The sequence below is a fragment of the Cydia fagiglandana genome, chromosome 12 (genome assembly GCF_963556715.1).
Source record: "Cydia fagiglandana chromosome 12, ilCydFagi1.1, whole genome shotgun sequence".
NCBI lineage: Eukaryota > Metazoa > Arthropoda > Insecta > Lepidoptera > Tortricidae > Cydia > Cydia fagiglandana.
In genome coordinates this window covers 19,529,010-19,548,969 of record NC_085943.1, presented here as the reverse complement: position 1 = coordinate 19,548,969, position 19,960 = coordinate 19,529,010, and the positions used below count along the sequence as shown (strand labels likewise).

The 19,960-nt window shown below is 37.0% G+C and overlaps 1 protein-coding gene across 1 annotated transcript in view; it reads right to left on the bottom strand.

The window, feature by feature from the left end:
* LOC134669703 (immunoglobulin superfamily DCC subclass member 4-like) overlaps positions 1 to 19,960 on the bottom strand; it is a 207,434-nt gene that overhangs the window by 55,759 nt on the left and 131,715 nt on the right. The window lies entirely within an intron of this gene.

Genomic DNA, 19,960 nt, shown 5'->3' with positions numbered 1-19,960 from the left:
ACTAAGTTGCTCGAAAGATACAAATTTCTTGCTATTCAAAAATATCAGGATTATGAAGAAAAAGTAAAACTCTCGTCTGAAATTTTACCTGACTTGATTTGGTGGAATAATAATATTTATGAAATTTCTTGTCATTTAGGAAACTCGAAATTCGATTTGGAAATATTTACAGACGCGTCGCGTACTGGATGGGGTGCATTCTGTAACGGTGTGTGTGCAAACGGAGCATGGAAAGACGAAGAACAAGCATTTCACATAAATTATTTGGAATTGCTTGCGGTCTTTCTAGGTTTAAAATGCTTTGCGCGTAATAAATATAACTGTGCCTTGTTGTTACGTGTCGATAATACCACTGCGATAAGTTACATTAATCGTATGGGAGGAATCCAGTTCCCCCACTTAAATAGCTTAACAAGGTCTATTTGGCAGTGGTGCGAAGAGCGGAAGATATGGTTGTTCGCGTCTTACATCAACACTAAGGATAATGTAGATGCAGACAGGGAATCCAGAACAATAAATCCAGATATTGAATGGAATTTAAGTAAGGAAGCTTTTGATCAGATAACTTCACACTTTGGATTGCCGCAAATTGACCTTTTCGCTTCTCGTACCTCTGCCAAATGTCAGACATATGTATCATGGAAGCCAGACCCTGACGCTCTTACCGTTGACGCCTTCACAATTAGCTGGTACAATACGCTTTTTTATGCGTTTCCGCCTTTCGCTCTCATTCTCAAGTGTTTACATAAAATCATATACGACAACGCCACGGGTATACTAGTATTTCCGTATTGGCCGTCCCAACCGTGGTTCCCGCTATTATTACGATTAATAATATCTGATATAATATATTTTGACCCAAATAATCATATTGATCAATTTCGTTGTTCCAGAACTCGGAATCAGAAATTGACCCAGTTTACCCTGGCGGCCGCGAAGCTCTCCGGAGCGCGTTTTCAAGTAGAGGAACCCCAGATGCGTCACTGAGTCTCATGCTAGCTTCTATCTCGAAAAATACACTACGTCAGTATGACGTTTCTTATAAATTATGGTGGAAATTTTGTTTAGATAATAATATAAATTTTTATAGGGGTTCGATTTCCGCTGTTCTGTCATTTCTAACTGAGGAATTTAATAAAGGATCATCATACGGATCATTAAATAGTCATAGATCCGCATTTTCGCTCCTACTCGGATCTAGCATCACCTCAGATGACCAAATTAAAAGATTATTGAAAGGTGTGTACAAATTAAAACCCATGATTCCTAAATATAGGAATACATGGGACCCTCAAGTGGTCCTAAATCATGTTGCTTCATGGACTCCTAATAGAGAAATTGGGCTTGAAAAATTAACTAAAAAATTGTCGATTTTGTTAGCTATATGTACTGCACACAGAGTACAGACACTATCGTTAATTAAAATAAAAATAAAAACTGGTCAAGTGCGAGTTCGGACTCGCGTTTCAAGGGTTCCGTACATCACACAATTTTCAACAATTTTTTTTTTGTACATCAAACGTGACGTGAGTGAAACGTCTTGAAAAACCCGAATGGGTCAATCAAAAACCAGATGTAACATGAAGTTTTCTGGGGTGGTGGTTTATATTATCTCTGCAACTATGCAAAGTAGCTTAGATAGGAAGATTAAATGCCGAACAGTAGTACAAGGTGTCCAAATGCGAAGACTGAAGACCGAGCTCCGCCTAGGGCTGATAGCTCGGAGCGTCCGACGAGTCACGCTTCCTACAACTTCCGCAAGTGTTTTAAAAGGCCGAAGAGAGATAATACCTACAGGGTGGCCAAAAAATAAGTGCATTCCCGTAGCCGGGGAGGTTTTCGGATTATACTGAGCTTTACAACTTTTACTATGGGACCCCAACCCCGAAGTCGCGAAAAAAAATGTATCCTCCCGTAGAAAACGGACCAGCCAAAATGTATGAAACAGCCAAATTTTTCCTCGCAATTTCGGGGTTGCACGTTAGCAACGGGAATACACTTAGTTAATTTTTGGCCACCCTGTTTAGTGCTTTTTAAAACACGTAACAATAGTAACCTAATCAATCAGTACTACACTTGTACCAATGCGGCTGTGTGCCAGATACAGCCTATAGTCACACCAATAAAAGTCTGCAGCGGATATGATAGCCCACGCAGTGTAAGTGTTATTAATACGTCATAATTTCATAGAAGTTTGACGTTTAATATGACACTTGCACTGCGTGGGCTATCAAAATCGCTGCAGACTTTTTACGGTCTAACTATAGTCGCATTTTTTGTCGTCATTCCGACTCATGCTTGAAGTTAGCTTCAAGCGTGAGTCGGAATGGCACGCCTCTTCGGGACGCTTCGGGCTTTCGGCCTTATGCGGATATCGGCCTAGGGCCTTCGCAAATAGCTGTCTACATCACGTTTCACTTAAACCATTGCGGCTGTGTCCCTAAAAAACCTAAACCTTTTTGTTCTTAAATCCGACTCACGCTTGACTGTAGATTTCTAACAGATTTTCCTGTCATCGTTAGGTAAAGGACTATTATGAGTAATTTTTTCAGAATTTTAGACCCTGTAGTTTCGGAGCTAGAGGGGGGGGAATGGTCATTTTTTGTCTTATTTCTTGAATAACTTCTAATTTTTTTATTGTAAATTTATAAAAAAAATATATTTGAGATTCTCACAATGAGCTCTTTCGTTTGATATGTAACACGACATAGTTTGCAAAACTTTGTTTTTAAATTTTATCTTTTACCCCCCAAAAGTAGCCCTTATGTTTAAAATTCATTTGTTGACGTTACATATTCGTCTTTGGGTCACAGACTTACATATGTGTACCAAATTTCAACTTAATTGGTCCAGTAGTTTCGGAGCAAATTGGCTGTGACAGACGGACGGACAGACAGACGCACGAGTGATCCTATAAGGGTTCCGTTTTTTCCTTTTGAGGTACGGAACCCTAAAAATATTAATGTAAGCCCAAATGGTGTTAAGATTATGATTTGCGATATAATAAAAACGTCGGCCGCGGGTCGTGATCAACCAATTTTGTTTCTACCATATTTTCAAGATAACAGAAACATATGTCCCGCGACTGTTTTAGAAGATTATCTTTATGTAACATCAGAATTCAGAAATGAAAATGCTCAAAATCTTTTATTAACATTCAAAAGACCTTACAAAAACGCATCTGCTCAATCCATTAGCAGGTGGATTAAGCAAGTGCTTGGCGAGAGCGGCATTGACGTCGCAACATTTAGCGCACATAGCACGCGCCATGCTGCGACGTCTGCCGCACACCGCGCGGGCATTTCGCTCGATGCTATCCGGAAAGCTGCAGGCTGGTCGAAAACATCAGAAACTTTCGCTAGATTTTACCATCGCCAATTGATTGATGAAGGTAACTTTGCCAGAGCCATCTGCCTTCCGGATGACAATTAATTCTTATAGTTTAATAATTGTACCTTATAGACGATTGTTCCTATTTGTTAGAAATATATTATGATAATTGAATAAAAATTTAGTTTTTTATTGCATGCGAAATGCAGCAAAACTTTCAACTCTTAACATCTACCTGGTTTTTATATCTGAAGAATGAAGCTTAAGAAATATAATACATGATCAAACGAACTTCAAAGTGAAGTTCGATCAGTATTATATGAGTAAGCTTCATTCGAAGATATAATTTCCCACCCTCCCTTAGACCCAGAAAGAAAGTTTTGCTTTAGAAAGTAGTCTCTAAAAATAATGAGCAATGGCGGCAAGCCGTACTACCCACCAAGGCTAGGTGGAAAAGTGGGGATAGACCTGTTTGAGTTAAAGTTTTTTCTACCCACTTTAAACATGCGATGAGTTGCCTAGTAGGTTAAAGGACTACCTGGTTTTTATATCTTCGAATGAAGCTTACTCATATAATACTGATCGAACTTCACTTTGAAGTTCGTTTGATCATGTATTCTTTTACGTGAGGTAGATTTTTCCCATCATGCGGTTTCAGTTTTTAGAACCTTATTTTCCTTTATTCATTTAAACTCTTAGTTTAGGTTTTTTACAATATGCATATAAAAATAAATATAAAAACACATAAAAAACAATGAAAAATACATACTGTGTTAACTAGTCAGGGCTGCAGAAAGAGGAACCGGCGGATTATCCGCGCCGTGTCCAAGATCACCGCCTTCTGCATCTGAACCTTATTTATTGTTACCTGTCACTTTGTAAACAATTATTAAAAGCTTTTTACTTTATATGTATGTATACAGTATCATTTCGTTTTTCATCGTGGTCCGTTAACATATATTGAATGTTAATATTACAGGTCCGGTTCATCATTTTTGGCAGAGTCGCCATGTACGGATGGATGTTTTAATGAATAAAATAGAATATTGATTACAATGTGTTTATTGGTCACACAGATCTTGTAGGCTAACTCGATACATGATTGATACATAGCTTATACATATTATAAGTGCATAAGTAAGTACACATACAGAACACAACCTCCATTTCCCTAAGTTATTTGATCTACAATTTTAAGTAATATTGACTGCCTTAATATCTTAAGCACAAACAGGTGCAGACTGTAGCGGAGTGACGTTTATGAACGTACTCCTAAAAATATCATATCTATGGCTGTCACTTTGACAGCTCCCTCTTACCTATCTCATCGCAAGACTGATGGACGTGCCAATAACAATATAAATGTAATTAATATTAAGAAGAAGGATATTACAGAAATAAATAAAAGAACAGGATTAACAATTGTTTTATTGAAGATACTACATGGCGCAGCCGCAACGGAGACGAACTTACGAAGATTGAGGAAGATTAATAAGGTACACGTTTTTATCTGTCCGCCATTTACCGGTACATCATGGGAAATGAGAATGACAATAAAGAAGTTAAAGAAGAACTTTTACAATTAAAAGTTGACAACATGTGTGCGGTGGAGTATAAAATGCCACCGAGTTTAAATCTCGACAATATAGAAAATTCCTGGAATCAATGGCAAAAATTTAAATTGTCGTTCAAGAACTTTGTGTTAGCGGCGGGCTTCGAAAAGTTGTCGGAGGCCAGGAAAGCAGCTATTTTAATAAATTGTATTGGGCAGCAAGCACAAGAGCTGTACTTCAACGTGTTAAAGAAAGAAGACAAAGACAAGCTGGACGACGTCATTCAAATATTTGATGAATACTTCAAACCTAAACAAAACGAAGTCATTAACACATATAATCTCAACAAACGGAATCAAGAAGAGGGCGAATCTTTTGATGCATACTACACAGCAATCAGAAAACTAGCGGAGAACTGTAACTTTGACGACAAGAAGGACAGGATGATACGAGACAAGATTGTCATCGGAGTGCGAGACCAAAGGGTACAACAGAAGCTGTTGGAAGTCAAGGACCTCTCGCTGGACAAGGCGGTTGACATCTGTCGGTCTACAGAGCTGTCCAGGGAGTTTGTCAAGACACTCAACAACCCGGAGGTGCATGCGGTCCAGCCAGGCAGGCCAGCGTTCCACGGGCAACAGCTCAGTAAAGCTAAGTATTATAATAATAACAATAGTAAAAGTTGGTCCCAATCTGCAAACGTTAAACATAGTAGCAGCACTAATTATAACAGCTCATTTTATAAGTGTAGAAAATGTAATACTGAACATGGGCCACGACAGTGCCCAGCCTTTGGCAAAATTTGCTCTAATTGCAACAAACCAAATCACTTTAGTGTGGGTTGTACTTTTTCAAAACGAAGGGTTCATTATGTAACTCAAGATGAAGGCCACGATGCCTGCAATGATGTTCAAAATTTGTGACTAGTATATAAAGTTTACTCAATCAATCTTGATGATAATATTGAGTGGTCAGAATCATTTAGAGTAGAGACTAAGAGAGTGTCCTTTAAGTGTGACACAGGTGCACAAATTAACGTAATGAGCTTAAACACTCTTAATAAAATTGTCAATGATGATGATAATATTAAAATATCTGAGACGAGAGCTTTACTTGAGGTATACGGTGGTGGTAAGTTGGTACCATTAGGCCAAGTCACACTGAAATTATACTCTAAAAATGAAGAGAAATTTTTTGAAACTAAATTTATAATTATTAACAAGAATGTACGCCCCATTCTGGGTTTACCCTCCATGGTCCAACTTGAATTAATAAATATTGAGGAGATTAATAGTAAAAAAATTAATGATGTAAGTGTCAATGCCAAAATTAATATTAATAATAAAGAGCATGTAATTAATAAACATATCGAACTGTTCCAGGGTGTTGGAGAGTTTAAGAAAGAGCTGCAGCTACGCATTCGACCGGGAGTGGAGCCTGTAGTGAGACCCCCGCGCAGAGTGCCCAACGCGCTCCTCACACGTCTTGCAGAGAAGCTGGAGGCGCTGGTGAGGCACAAAGTTATAGCTAAGGTGGAGCACCCTAAAAATTTTGTTAGTAACTTAGTTGTTATTGAGAAAAAGAATGGTTCACTCCGAATATGCCTAGACCCAAAAGATTTAAATCAAGTATTGATAAGAGAGCACCATTTAATACCGACCTTGGACGAAATTGTTCCTAAATTAAGTAATAAAAAAATATTTTCTGTATTAGACTTATCAGACGGCTTTTACAATATTAAATTATCAGACAGCTCGAGCGATTTATGCACGTTTAACAGCCCATTTGGTTGTTACAAGTTTCTAAGGTGCCCCTTTGGCATATCAGTAGCCCCGGAGGTCTTCCAAAGGTACAGCGAGTCTGCCTTTGGTGACATTCCTGGTGTTATTGTTTATTGCGATGACCTCTTAATATGTGCGGATACAGAGCAGGAACATGATGCAATATTAGACAAGGTATTTAGTAGAGCAAAAGAGCATAATGTTCGCTTTAACAAAGAGAAATTTCAGTATAAATTGAAACAAGTCAAATATTTTGGCCATATTTTCTCAGACAAAGGCATGCAAATAGATCCGGATAGAGTCACTGCCATTATCAATATGAAAAGTCCTAATAATAAAAAAGAATTACAAATCTTTCTCGGTATGGTCAATTATTTAAGAAAATTCATACCGCACTTGGCTGATATTGCATCCCCACTGCAGTTACTATTAAAAAAAGATGTGGAATGGATATGGACGGAGGTTCATGAAAATGTATATGCTAATATTAAAAATAAAATTAGTGAGGCACCAGTGTTGCAAAATTTTAATGATAAGCTCGAAATTACCATTCAGTGCGATGCCTCAAAAGACGGCCTGGGATGCTGTTTGCTGCAGGAAGGTAAACCTGTTTGTTTCGCTTCAAGAAGCCTTACATCAGCAGAGCGTAATTTTTCACAAATTGAAAAGGAGCTACTGAGCATTGTGTGGAGCACACACAAGTTTCATTACTTTATCTATGGTCGCAAAGTGACAGTCTTAAATGATCACAAGCCTCTAGAGAGTCTATTGAAAAAACATATTCATGAAGTTCCGTCACCTAGACTACAAAGATTAAAACTTAAACTCTTAAAATATGACTTAGATTTCAAATACCTGCAAGGAAAATTAATGTTTATAGCTGATCTTTTGTCACGCTCGTATCTGACTTCCGATGATAACACAGATGAATCTTACATGTATGAGGTTATTCACAGTGTTGGTTTAGCCCATCATTTAGAATGTACTGAAGAACAAAAAAATATGTTAATTAATGAAAGCTCTGCTGATAGTGAATTAGACATATTAAGAAACTTTATAAAAAATGGTTGGCCTACTAATAATAAAAATATTCCTAGTGGTTTGCATGACTATCATAAATTAAGAGGTGAACTTTCAGTAGATAGCAATTTAGTATTCTTTAATGATAGATTAATTGTTCCAAAAAATCTAAGATTATCATTTATTAAAACATTACATGAGGGCCACATTGGTATGACAAAAATGAAACAACTTGCTAGAAAATTGTATTACTGGCCACATATTGATTCACATATTGAACAGTTTGTTAAACGATGTTTTCCTTGTCAGACACATCAGAATAATAATATAAAGGAGCCTTTACTCCCACATGAAGTACCTACATTGCCTTTTGCAAAGATAGCCACAGACATTATGGATTTCAAAACCAAAAGTTACCTCGTAGTTTACGATTATTACTCTAAATGGCTAGACATTAAATACATTCGTAGTAAAAGTGCGAAGAACGTTATTGAGGCCTTAACAGATATATTTTCCAATTTTGGTTTTCCTAAAGAAATAGTTTCAGATCATGTCCCCTTTGACTCCAAAGAATGTAGAGACTTTGCTCGTGACAATGGATTTGCTTTCACGTATACTAGCCCCAGGTATCCCCAGTCCAATGGAATGGCGGAAAGAGGAGTACAAATTGCAAAAAAGATTTTAACTAAGTGTCAGGAAGATAACACGGATTATAGATTAGCATTACTTAATTACCGGGCCTCACCAGTATCTGGTACAAACTTGTCCCCATCTGAGCTAATGTTAAATAGAAATTTGAAGACAAAGTTAATAGTAAATTCCCAATACTTACAGCCAAAGATGAATGCTAATGTACAGCAAGAGCTTGATAGGACTAGGATTAGAAATACTAGAAATTATAATAAAACAAGCAGATTTAAAAGCCCATTTGTAGTCGGCCAATCCATATGGTTTAAGAAAGATCCTAATAAGAATGTTTGGCTTGAAGGAAAAATTGTTAGTTATAATGGTAATAGAGCATATACTATAGCTGATAAGAATAATGTTATTTATGAAAGAACCTCGTTTCATATCAGACCTCCTTAGCTGGACTAGGTGCCTCACCGGACTCTACAGTTGGGTCTACCACCATCGGTCGAATGTGAAGTATGTACATTAAAATTCCCAATACTACTGGGCATTTTACGATTCTTTGTGATAATTCAGTATTAATTAGGAAAACATTCCTTTAAAAAGGGGATGAAGAGTTTATTAATGTAAGATATTAGATTGGTTCAAATATTGAAATGTAGATCTGTTACTTTGTAATAAATATTTATTTTAAATTTTAATTCTGTGTAACATTAATATAAGTATATCTGTACCTTGTAGCAAAACATACTATACTGTAGCAAATAATAATTCTATGTAACACCTTGCAATTTTCTGTAACGGTACCCCTTTTGTGTCAAACTTATATTGTAGTGCTGTATAACTTTAACTTTCTTTTAAAAAGGGGATGATGTAGCGGAGTGACGTTTATGAACGTACTCCTAAAAATATCATATCTATGGCTGTCACTTTGACAGCTCCCTCTTACCTATCTCATCGCAAGACTGATGGACGTGCCAATAACAATATAAATGTAATTAATATTAAGAAGAAGGATATTACAGAAATAAATAAAAGAACAGGATTAACAATTGTTTTATTGAAGATACTACACAGACACAGCCTAAACCTACCCCTAAGCCCCTCAAAATTAACCAACGAAATCCTTGACAAAAACTTCATAAATAATAAAATATTGAAACCCGCTCGGGCACTGCTGGTAATTTAAAAATGAATATTAAAGGGACGCTGTATTAAGTGTTAAGGAGTATTAAAATTCATAACATAGCACAGGGTAATGCTTTAGCGAGTACATAAATCAAATAGTGTCCTGTAGAAAGTTGCTAATGGGACAATTATGCTAAGCAATGGGTTTAGAGTCGCCGCTCGTAATTGTGTTTTATTTTAATTTCACTGAGTGCATGGCGATGATAAATACTTTGTAGGTTAATTGTGGACGGTATTTTATTACCCTAATAACTACTTTTGTTTTACATAGCGCCACTTACACGAACCCACTAACCCGGGGTTAACCGGTTAAACTACATAATATATAGTTACCATGGTTACCAGTACAAGTTGACGCTGGGTTAACGGTTTAACCGTTTCACCTCGAGTTAAAGGGATGGTGCAAGAGGCGCTTAGGAACTTGTTTCAAACAATTATAGAGTCCATATAAGCTAACTTAGCACCGACTTGAATGTAATAAAGTGAGGAAGAGTCATTATAAACGATATATTTTCAAAGAAGTTTTATATTAATTATGACATTGCCATACTTTATCATTGTAAATGTCATGCAATCCTTTAATGCAGGTCACGTACCTACTTCTTACTCAAAATTTTTATATAACAAACTCTCATTGAAAAGTTTTAATACCTATAGAAAGTGCACGTGTATAAGATTCTGATTGAATTGTTGATATACGAGTATAAAATTGTTAATATTTAATTAAAGTTATCTTATCTACGGCATATGTGCGTGTCGGATATACATTTAACTCTTTAACATAACCCCTCTTTATGTTACTTAGGTATATCTAAATAATACTGATATAAACATAAAAGCGTGATATATTCTGAATTATCTTATTTTAAAAGGCAGTTGGAAACTAGCGATTATTGCACCAAACTACCTAGTGATTACAATGTTAAGCGCGCATCGTTAACCGTTTAACTGCCAGATGGGTCTAATCTGGCCTATAAAAACTAAACGTAATCCTTGCACCGCACAATAAGAATAAACACATAAAAAACGCGTTACCCGCCGGTGGCGCTGCGAGCGCGAACGTGAGGCGAATGGCGACGAGCGGGTAGTGATGGGGGGATGTCGATAAATGTAACAATGTAATGTTGTGGAAAATAAAGAATTGATTGATGGATGGGATGTGGAAAAAAGGAGGAGGAAAAAATATGCACATTTTAACCTTTTTTTACGGAGAAAAGCACATATATATCTAACACAAGTAAACTAATTTTATGGAATGTTTTATGTAGGTATTTTTTGTTATTTTTATTATTTTATTGTGTAATTTATCATTTAAAAACAGTAGGTTTAGTATTATCGCAAAATAAAACCATGACACTCACAAAACTAATAATAATGTGGTTGTATTTCCATTCTGCCGGCATACATGGGAATAGGTGTATTTTTTTATAATCCATTCCCATTAGCCCCCAGATCAAACATGGCGGCGGTCACGTGGGGCGGAGACAAATGCAAATACCCGATTGCCGTTAGTAAAATTAAATCGAAGTTAACGCTTATTCTGCAGATGTCTTTCAGTTGATGCGACAATACAATGACACCAAATTAAATAAAGTAGTAGTAAATGTCGTTCTCAACTCTATTACCAGAAGTACGCTCAACACAAGCATCAAGCTTCATCGTGACATTTCAAAGCCTTCACGTGTCACGTTGTCACAACACTACGGCGCAATGGTATTGAAAATAAAAACCGGAGCTGGCAGATGGCCCGCCGGCTGTTTTGGATTTTATTGGCCCTTTTGGTTTTAAGGTTGACAGCGATGGGCAAGTCGTGGTTTAGGATGGCGACGTGCGACCTCTTCGACACGACGATTGTTTCCGAGGTAGAATAGGGGTTAAGTTCAGCTGGATCTATTGACTTTTACCACATTTGGTTTTGTGCGTGTTAGATATTGATGGAAACTGGTAATTGGGTTTGATATATTAAGAATACTTAGTAAGATTTTTTTTTATAATGAACATAATGGGTATAGCCTTTTTGCGCGGGCATGGGGTTTTTTAATATTTACATTAGAACAAATTGATAAGTTTATTGAAGCACGTAACACATATTTTAACGGTCTCATAAAGTCTCCTAGCCTAGTTTAAACACATGTTTCTTCTCCACTTTTGTTGTTATTTATTAATAAAAGCTACCGTATTATTTATTACCGTAAATAATATGCTACGTAATGCCTTTGCTCTTTGACTAGAATCATATATTTTGAGTAATAGTATTAATATTACAACGTGAATATGAATCTAATAAACCATTGACCTCACACACCGTTTGACAGGTGCCTATCAAATTATGGCCCGAACAATTTAGTTACGTCAATTCAACGCCATAGCCGAATATAGGATACACACGGAATCGAGCTTTGCTAAAAACTGACAGAATAAATAATGAGTTTTTGGCAAAAATTTCATTTTTGGTACAAGCTTTTATCGCTGACTGTACTTTTCTTACGACAGACAACTAATACTCATCGAGACAATTCGAAAAACCCCTAACACAATTAGGTTGCGTTGTTTCATCACAGAGTTCCTATGGCCACCTCCGGTCTTCATCATCCGATCAGCTCGATGACACCATAATATTGCATTGTCACCAGACTTACGTACCTCTGTATGTAAAATTTCAGCTCAATAGGTAATCGGGAAGTGGATCAAATTTAACTTGAAAGATTTGATTACAGACCGACAGACAACGGTCAGGTGAAAGTAAATAAAAGCTTGTAATAAATATTAGGAGATATCTTACATAGATCCACCTAGCCTCAAACTAAACAAAGCTTGTACTATATTTGGGTGCTAGGCAATGATATACATAATTATATAGATAAATCCATATACATAGAAAACACCCATGTCTCAGGAACAAATACTTCTGTTCATCGCACAAATAAATGCCCTTACTGGATTCGAACTAGGGTAAGAAAAGATGTAAGGTAAAATAATGGAATGTAATGGAAGGGAATGTAAGGGTAACATTCCATTTCCAACGACAGCTGCACTTCTGTCAATTTTACTATGGAAATTGACAATGACAGCGACGCGTTCAGTACCGGTAGTGCAGCTGCGGTTAGAAATGGAATGTTACCATAAGGGAAAATGAGAGAAGTAGGGTAAAAAAGAACTCGTCAAACGTTAGTTGGTTTGAGATTTAAATCGCATGATCTCCTTTAATTTTAGCCCGCTTATGTCAACATTGAAATATGGAAATGAACATACCTATACGTATATAACTACAAGCGTACAAAACTTTGTTCACGGAACACTTATGGGATCACTTCGGTCTTGCAAATCAGTTAAATACGTTTTTCTCAGAGACCGTTTGACATAGATACCTAAAATTTGGAACAGTTATAGCAATTACCACCACTCATATTGTATATAAGTCAAAACTGCTTATTTCTTATTAAAGGGGGAAATTTAGGGGGTTGAGAGGGGTAGGCTGAAACTTTTTTCATTTGTAAGAATCGTGTGGGGTACCATTAGAAAGCTTGCAAAAAATTTAGTCGATGGACTGATTTTGACTTCATTTTAGACTGCAATAGTTTCGTCAAAAAATGCATTTAAAGTTGCAAGTTTTCATACAAAAATTTTCACCTCTGTCCTGGCGATTTTCGCGAAAACTATAGCTAACAGGCAGCTGACCAGTCAATATCCAACTAAAACAAGCATGGAGACGGCGGGAAAATTATCAGGTTAACTCTATCTTTATTAGTTTTTAAACTGCAGCCTGATCTTTGGTTGCTTAGGGCTAGCTAACTGATGCTTACACTGGTCATTTCATATTAGGCAGTAGTTTTAACGAGAAACATCCTTAGTTAAAACTTTGGCATTGAAATTTATGACTTATGTCTTTGACACAAAGTTTAATTATGCTTGCTTATTTTTGTGGGATATTTAATTTTATCTGAATAACCTACTATAAGTATGAGAGAGATCTACAAAATACGACCTTATTATATTGCAAATAAGTTTAAATTTCGAACGGGCTTTCCAACCAATGGACTAGGTATCTCAAAAATCTGAAAAATTCAAATTAAGAATTCCGTTCTTCACTGTCGTTGTTTTTTTTTTTTCACATTAGGACACATAGAGTTAGTAAGGCGTATATACAGGGCGAAATCGGGGTCGTGATTCAGTCCTATTGTACTTAACTCGGTAAATTAACGCGATGTTAGGTATAAAGTTAATTTTTAAATGATTGCAGCTATTCATTAATTAATAAACAATTTAAGTATCCCAATTAAAAACTCAAATTATGGTTACCTTACAATTAATGTTAAAACCTATTTAATAACTAACTGATTAGATAAGTAAGAAATGTCAACCGTCACTGTTATGACAAAGTCAAAACTTCAAAATAAATAAAATCATTCGAAGATTGTACATTGAGTTCATTAATTCTGGCAATTCTGAAGATAATTAAGCAGAAAAATGCCCGTGGCATATCCGTTTTCAAATGTTGAGCGGTCTGACATGGTAGGTAATGTTTTATTATGAAGCGCGTCGTGCTACCACTGCTCGGGATTTAGTTCACCAACGTTATCCATTGATACCTATGTTGAGACAAGTGGTGCCTGAATTATTGCGAGAAGTGCCGGAACATTACTTGCATAACTTACACTATCAACACGATGGTGCTCCGGCTCATTTTAAACACTGAGTACCCAATCGTCTCGATGAACAGTTCCCGAGACGTTGGATTGGCCGCGGCGGACCCGTGGCATGGCCTCCTCGTAGTCCCGACCTGACGCTCAATCAATTGCTTTTACACTGAATGTTAAATCGAAGATAAGTGTTATCAGCTACTTAACGTAAGTTACCACTACTTTCTTTACTAGATGTTTGTCTTGTCAAGTCTGTAGGGTGACCATGACTCTAAATAAGAAATTATTTTGTATTTTATTTTTGTATGTGCGAAAAAGATACACATTAATGCACTCTAATCTACAGTGTTGTGTTCCTAATTAAGTGGCAAGTCTTATTTTTCTTTCTTGCTACACGACCCCGATTTCACCCTGTATAGAGATAATAAAGTCATTTAATATTTATTAACAGCTATGGCTTCATCTATAGATTTTATTGAGAGTATCTGATTCGTCGAAACAATATATATACACAATATTCCTTTTCATTAAGTACCATTACATTTATGTATAAATTGTATAATTATAATATGTATTAATTATATTTAGTACTTATGTATATTTTTGAACGGATCGGTGAGCAACAAGATTCAGGGCTATAACCACGAAAATAGAAGTTCGCAAATTGCGGCCATTTTTCTCTGTCATCGGGGGGCACGGCAGTGCCCCCGCCAAGTCGAGCGCGAAGCAAACACTGCCGTACCATCCTTTACAGGAACCATTTCGCCGCATTTTCAGGCCCCTATTTGAGAACCTCTGGATAAGACCAGAACGCAGAAATTTTGGTCATCCAGTAAGCTATAATCACATACTTAAAATCCAAAATTTCAAGTCTGTAGGTCATTTAGTTCCGAAGTTAAGCGAAAGCAAAGTTTCGCATTTATGAAACTCACTCATGATCATCAGAATAGAACTAGTACTTCCCATAAACTCAGAGAGCTGAAATTTGGTACAGAGTTAGGGTTTAATGGCCACATAAAGGGAAAACCTAAAAATATTGCAATATCAGTCACGTTTTAAAGATCTAAGAACTGCATAAGTAAGTTTGTAATCCCTTATAAATATATGATATTACAAAGTTACTGTTGCAGTTCCTACAAATAGTAGGTAAAATAAAGTAAAGGTACACTACGATGTACGATGTGAGTATGAATGAAGATATGTTTAGTTATGGTATGTGTATTACATAGTATGGGTATGAAGTATGGGTATGAGTACCCGAAAAGAAGGACTGCCTACAAAAAGAGATGAGATCCCATCAAAAACATTACATGTAAAAAGGTGCAAGTCTCGCAACGCTTTTACTACAAATAAGTTTTGAGATGTAATGTGAAACCAAGTCGGTTATTTTAATCAGTGCCAGGGGGTTTCTACAAAAAGAAGTGAAATCCCACCAAAAACATTATGTAAAAAACTAGCCAAGTCTCGATGGAGCTGCTTGTTTATCTCTAAAAAGTAATGAAATCTAGACAAAGTCGTGCCAAGTCTAAGGTTCCTTACTGCGATTTCTTTATTATTATAGTTAATGTTGTGTGACTTGGCCGTTGAAGGGTACACAAGGGTACAAAACCAGGTGCTCCATGACACCATTGCACCAATCTGTCGCCAGAACCGCTACCCATTGACGATGGAAAATTGCCACTTGGAAAATGTTGATTCAATAACCAGTCAATTGTAGGCTTGATAAAGCTGCGTATTTCAATAATACTTATGTATGGGCGAGCCTGAAACAAACACTTCTTTTTGGTGCAATGGCAGATTGGTGCAATGGTGTCATGGAGCACCTGGTTTTGTACCCTTGTGTACCCTTCAACGGCCAAGTCACACAACATTAACTATAATAATAAAGAAATCGCAGTAAGGAACCTTAGACTTGGCACGACTTTGTCTAGATTTCATTACTTTTTAGAGATAAACAAGCAGCTCCATCGAGACTTGGCTAGTTTTTTACAGAATGTTTTTGGTGGGATACTATTAATGTCTTCCATAATTATTTTCTCGTAACAGGACTGAGGGGCTACCGCGAAATCGAAATTCGCAATTTACGGGGATCTTTCTCTCTTTTACTCCAATGAAGGCGTAATTAGAACCCGTAAATTGCGAATTTCGATTTCGCGGTAGCCCCTCAGTCCTGTTACGAGAAAATAATTATGGAAGACATTAATAGTATCCCACCAAAAACATTCTGTAAAAAACTAGCCAAGTCTCGATGGAGCTGCTTGTTTATCTCTAAAAAGTAATGAAATCTAGACAAAGTCGTGCCAAGTCTAAGGTTCCTTACTGCGATTTCTTTATTATTATAGTTAATGTTGTGTGACTTGGCCGTTGAAGGGTACACAAGGGTACAAAACCAGGTGCTCCATGACACCATTGCACCAATCTGCCATTGCACCAAAAAGAAGTGTTTGTTTCAGGCTCGCCCATACATAAGTATTATTGAAATACGCAGCTTTATCAAGCCTACAATTGACTGGTTATTGAATCAACATTTTCCAAGTGGCAATTTTCCATCGTCAATGGGTAGCGGTTCTGGCGACAGATTGGTGCAATGGTGTCATGGAGCACCTGGTTTTGTACCCTTGTGTACCCTTCAACGGCCAAGTCACACAACATTAACTATAATAATAAAGAAATCGCAGTAAGGAACCTTAGACATGGCACGACTTTGTCTAGATTTCATTACTTTTTAGAGATAAACAAGCAGCTCCATCGAGACTTGGCTAGTTTTTTACAGAATGTTTTTGGTGGGATTTCACTTCTTTTTGTAGAAACCCCCTGGCACTGATTAAAATAACCGACTTGGTTTCACATTACATCTCAAAACTTATTTGTAGTAAAAGCGTTGCGAGACTTGCACCTTTTTACATGTAATGTTTTTGATGGGATCTCATCTCTTTTTGTAGGCAGTCCTTCTTTTCGGGTACTCATACCCATACTTCATACCCATACTATGTAATACACATACCATAACTAAACATATCTTCATTCATACTCACATCGTACATCGTAGTGTACCTTTACTTTACTTTACCTACTATTTGTAGGAACTGCAACAGTAACTTTGTAATATCATATATTTATATGGGATTACAAACTTACTTATGCAGTTCTTAGATCTTTAAAACGTGACTGATATTGCAATATTTTTAGGTTTTCCCTTTATGTGGCCATTAAACCCTAACTCTGTACCAAATTTCAGCTCTCTGAGTTTATGGGAAGTACTAGTTCTATTCTGATGATCATGAGTGAGTTTCATAAATGCGAAACTTTGCTTTCGCTTAACTTCGGAACTAAATGACCTACAGACTTGAAATTTTGGATTTTAAGTATGTGATTATAGCTTACTGGATGACCAAAATTTCTGCGTTCTGGTCTTATCCAGAGGTTCTCAAATAGGGGCCTGAAAATGCGGCGAAATGGTTCCTGTAAAGGATGGTACGGCAGTGTTTGCTTCGCGCTCGACTTGGCGGGGGCACTGCCGTGCCCCCCGATATGACAGTTAATTATCACAGTTTTTGGAAACAAAGGTGAAATTGACGAAATATTCAAAGTAAGCCGGACCCGGACCCGGACCCGGGTATGTCCTTAAACTACGTCCAAGACCACCGGTGGACGGGCAGCAGCATCCCTCAAATTCGGTGTACTCGACTGCGATCGCCAACCCGCCTGCCAAGCGTGGCGATTATGGCATACACCCCCCAAAAGGGGGAGGCCTATGTTCAGCAGTGGACGTCTTATGGCTGAGATGATGATGATGAGATGATAAACGCTACCGTGGGCGTGAACGTAATTTACTTTCTATACATCTCGCTCGTACTGACATATTAGTGCGAAAGAGATATACCTATAGGAAGTAAATTACGTTCACGATATCGTTTATGTCAATGCCAAACTGATGGTAGCCGTACGGAACACTAAATGCCTCGAGCTATCTCGGGCTTGGCCAAATTATTTTACATGCAATTAATTTTCCCACGCTCCCACCGCACGAATAAATACACAAATAAATATAACAAATCACCACCATATATTATGTATATTATATTAATTGAGTATTTATTCTTGCGGTGGGAGGGTGGGAACATTAATTGCATGTAAAAAATACGTAAGCAAGTATAACGGGTTAGCACTGATTGACTAGCACGTTATCTTTTCGCGGATTAGCAAAGTAATATTTTTGGTTTTAATTAATATGGATTTTCGCAAAGTAACGCCTGATTCTATTCACTATATTCGCTAATGTCAACGCAGAGTTAGACCAAGATAAGTCTGCAGTGATTTTGATAGCCCACGCAGTGCTAGTATTTATACGTTATAATTTCATAGAATTTTGAGAAATTACACTTGCACTGCATGGGTTATCAAAATCGCTGCAGACTTTTCTCGGTCTGACTCTAACTTACTTTCTATTAGTACATTACATGGGAGTATGAGCGAGATGCGTAGAAAGTAAGTTACGCTCACGCTAGCGATATGTCACTTTCCAACTGGTGGTAGAGGTGCAGGAAGTAATACTTTCCATACAGAACCATTTTCAGTGGCAATGTGTTAAATATATAGTGTAGTCTTTCTCTAATAAGTATCTGTGGAAGCTGTGACTTCCTACAATGGAGATGGTAATATCAGGTTATTTAGGTAACTTGGTATTAAACAACGTCTTTCTTCCATCGTCCAGTGTTGTATTCTCACTTTCTTTGGACATATTACGCGTCGAGATGATACATCTGTGGAACGACTTGTAGTGCAGGGAAAGTCGAAGGCACAAGGCGCGGTAGGTCACCAATGCGTTGGTCAGACCTAGTCAAAAGTGCATTCAATGAACCACTCCATGAATGTACAAGAAGGGCTACAGTACGGGAGGAATGGCGACGGATTGTGAAGCTTGCCACCGGCCCTGACATGACGACCACGACCACTCTGACAAGAGTGTGACGACAAAGAAGAAGAAGAATATCAGGTTATTACTATGAAAGATCCTGAATACAAAACGAAAAGAATTTTTCTACGAATTGGATTAGGCATGAATCCAATTTAACTTTTTAAATGTGTTTTTAGGGTTTTTACAACGGAAGGGGAAAGTCATTTTTTAATACTACATCTAACCTAAAGCTGACGTAGCTGACTCTTTAAAAAAATACGCATCTTTTTCTTTATATCAGACCAGATTAAGAGGGGTGAATAATTGAAAACTAAACAACTGAAGAAACCTTTGTTAGATTGCTTGTGATGTTACAATAATTAAAACAAAAACAACATTAATATAGGTAATCATAATCAACCATGCGAGAAAACATGTCAAAAGCGCTGATGAGGTTTAACTTTCATATTTCACATGTCATATTTTCTTGACGTGTACGTACTGTAAATACGTTCATAAATTAATATCCTTACAAAATACCCTAACTTGTTTCGTAATACAATAAGAACTTATGAAAATTCAATGATTCTGGAAATGTACGCTTGGTTAAACTTGGTAATATGACACGTGACTCATTATATGATATTGCATCCGTTAATATCACAATATATTGCGCTCGTAGCATTTCGAACCATCTGCTACGTGGCGTAGCTCCTCTACGGCGTAGCACTAAGTTGCCGGAACATTATGGCACGTTCGTGCGTCAATTTCAAAGTTTATAACATTCTTCGCCGGCATCCCAAATATATGGAAACAAAATTTAACTAACTTTTATGAAATTTTATTGTTAGTACTAGTACGAGTAGAGAGTATGTATATATTAAATTAATAATAAAAATAGCTAATCTTCATAGAAAACAA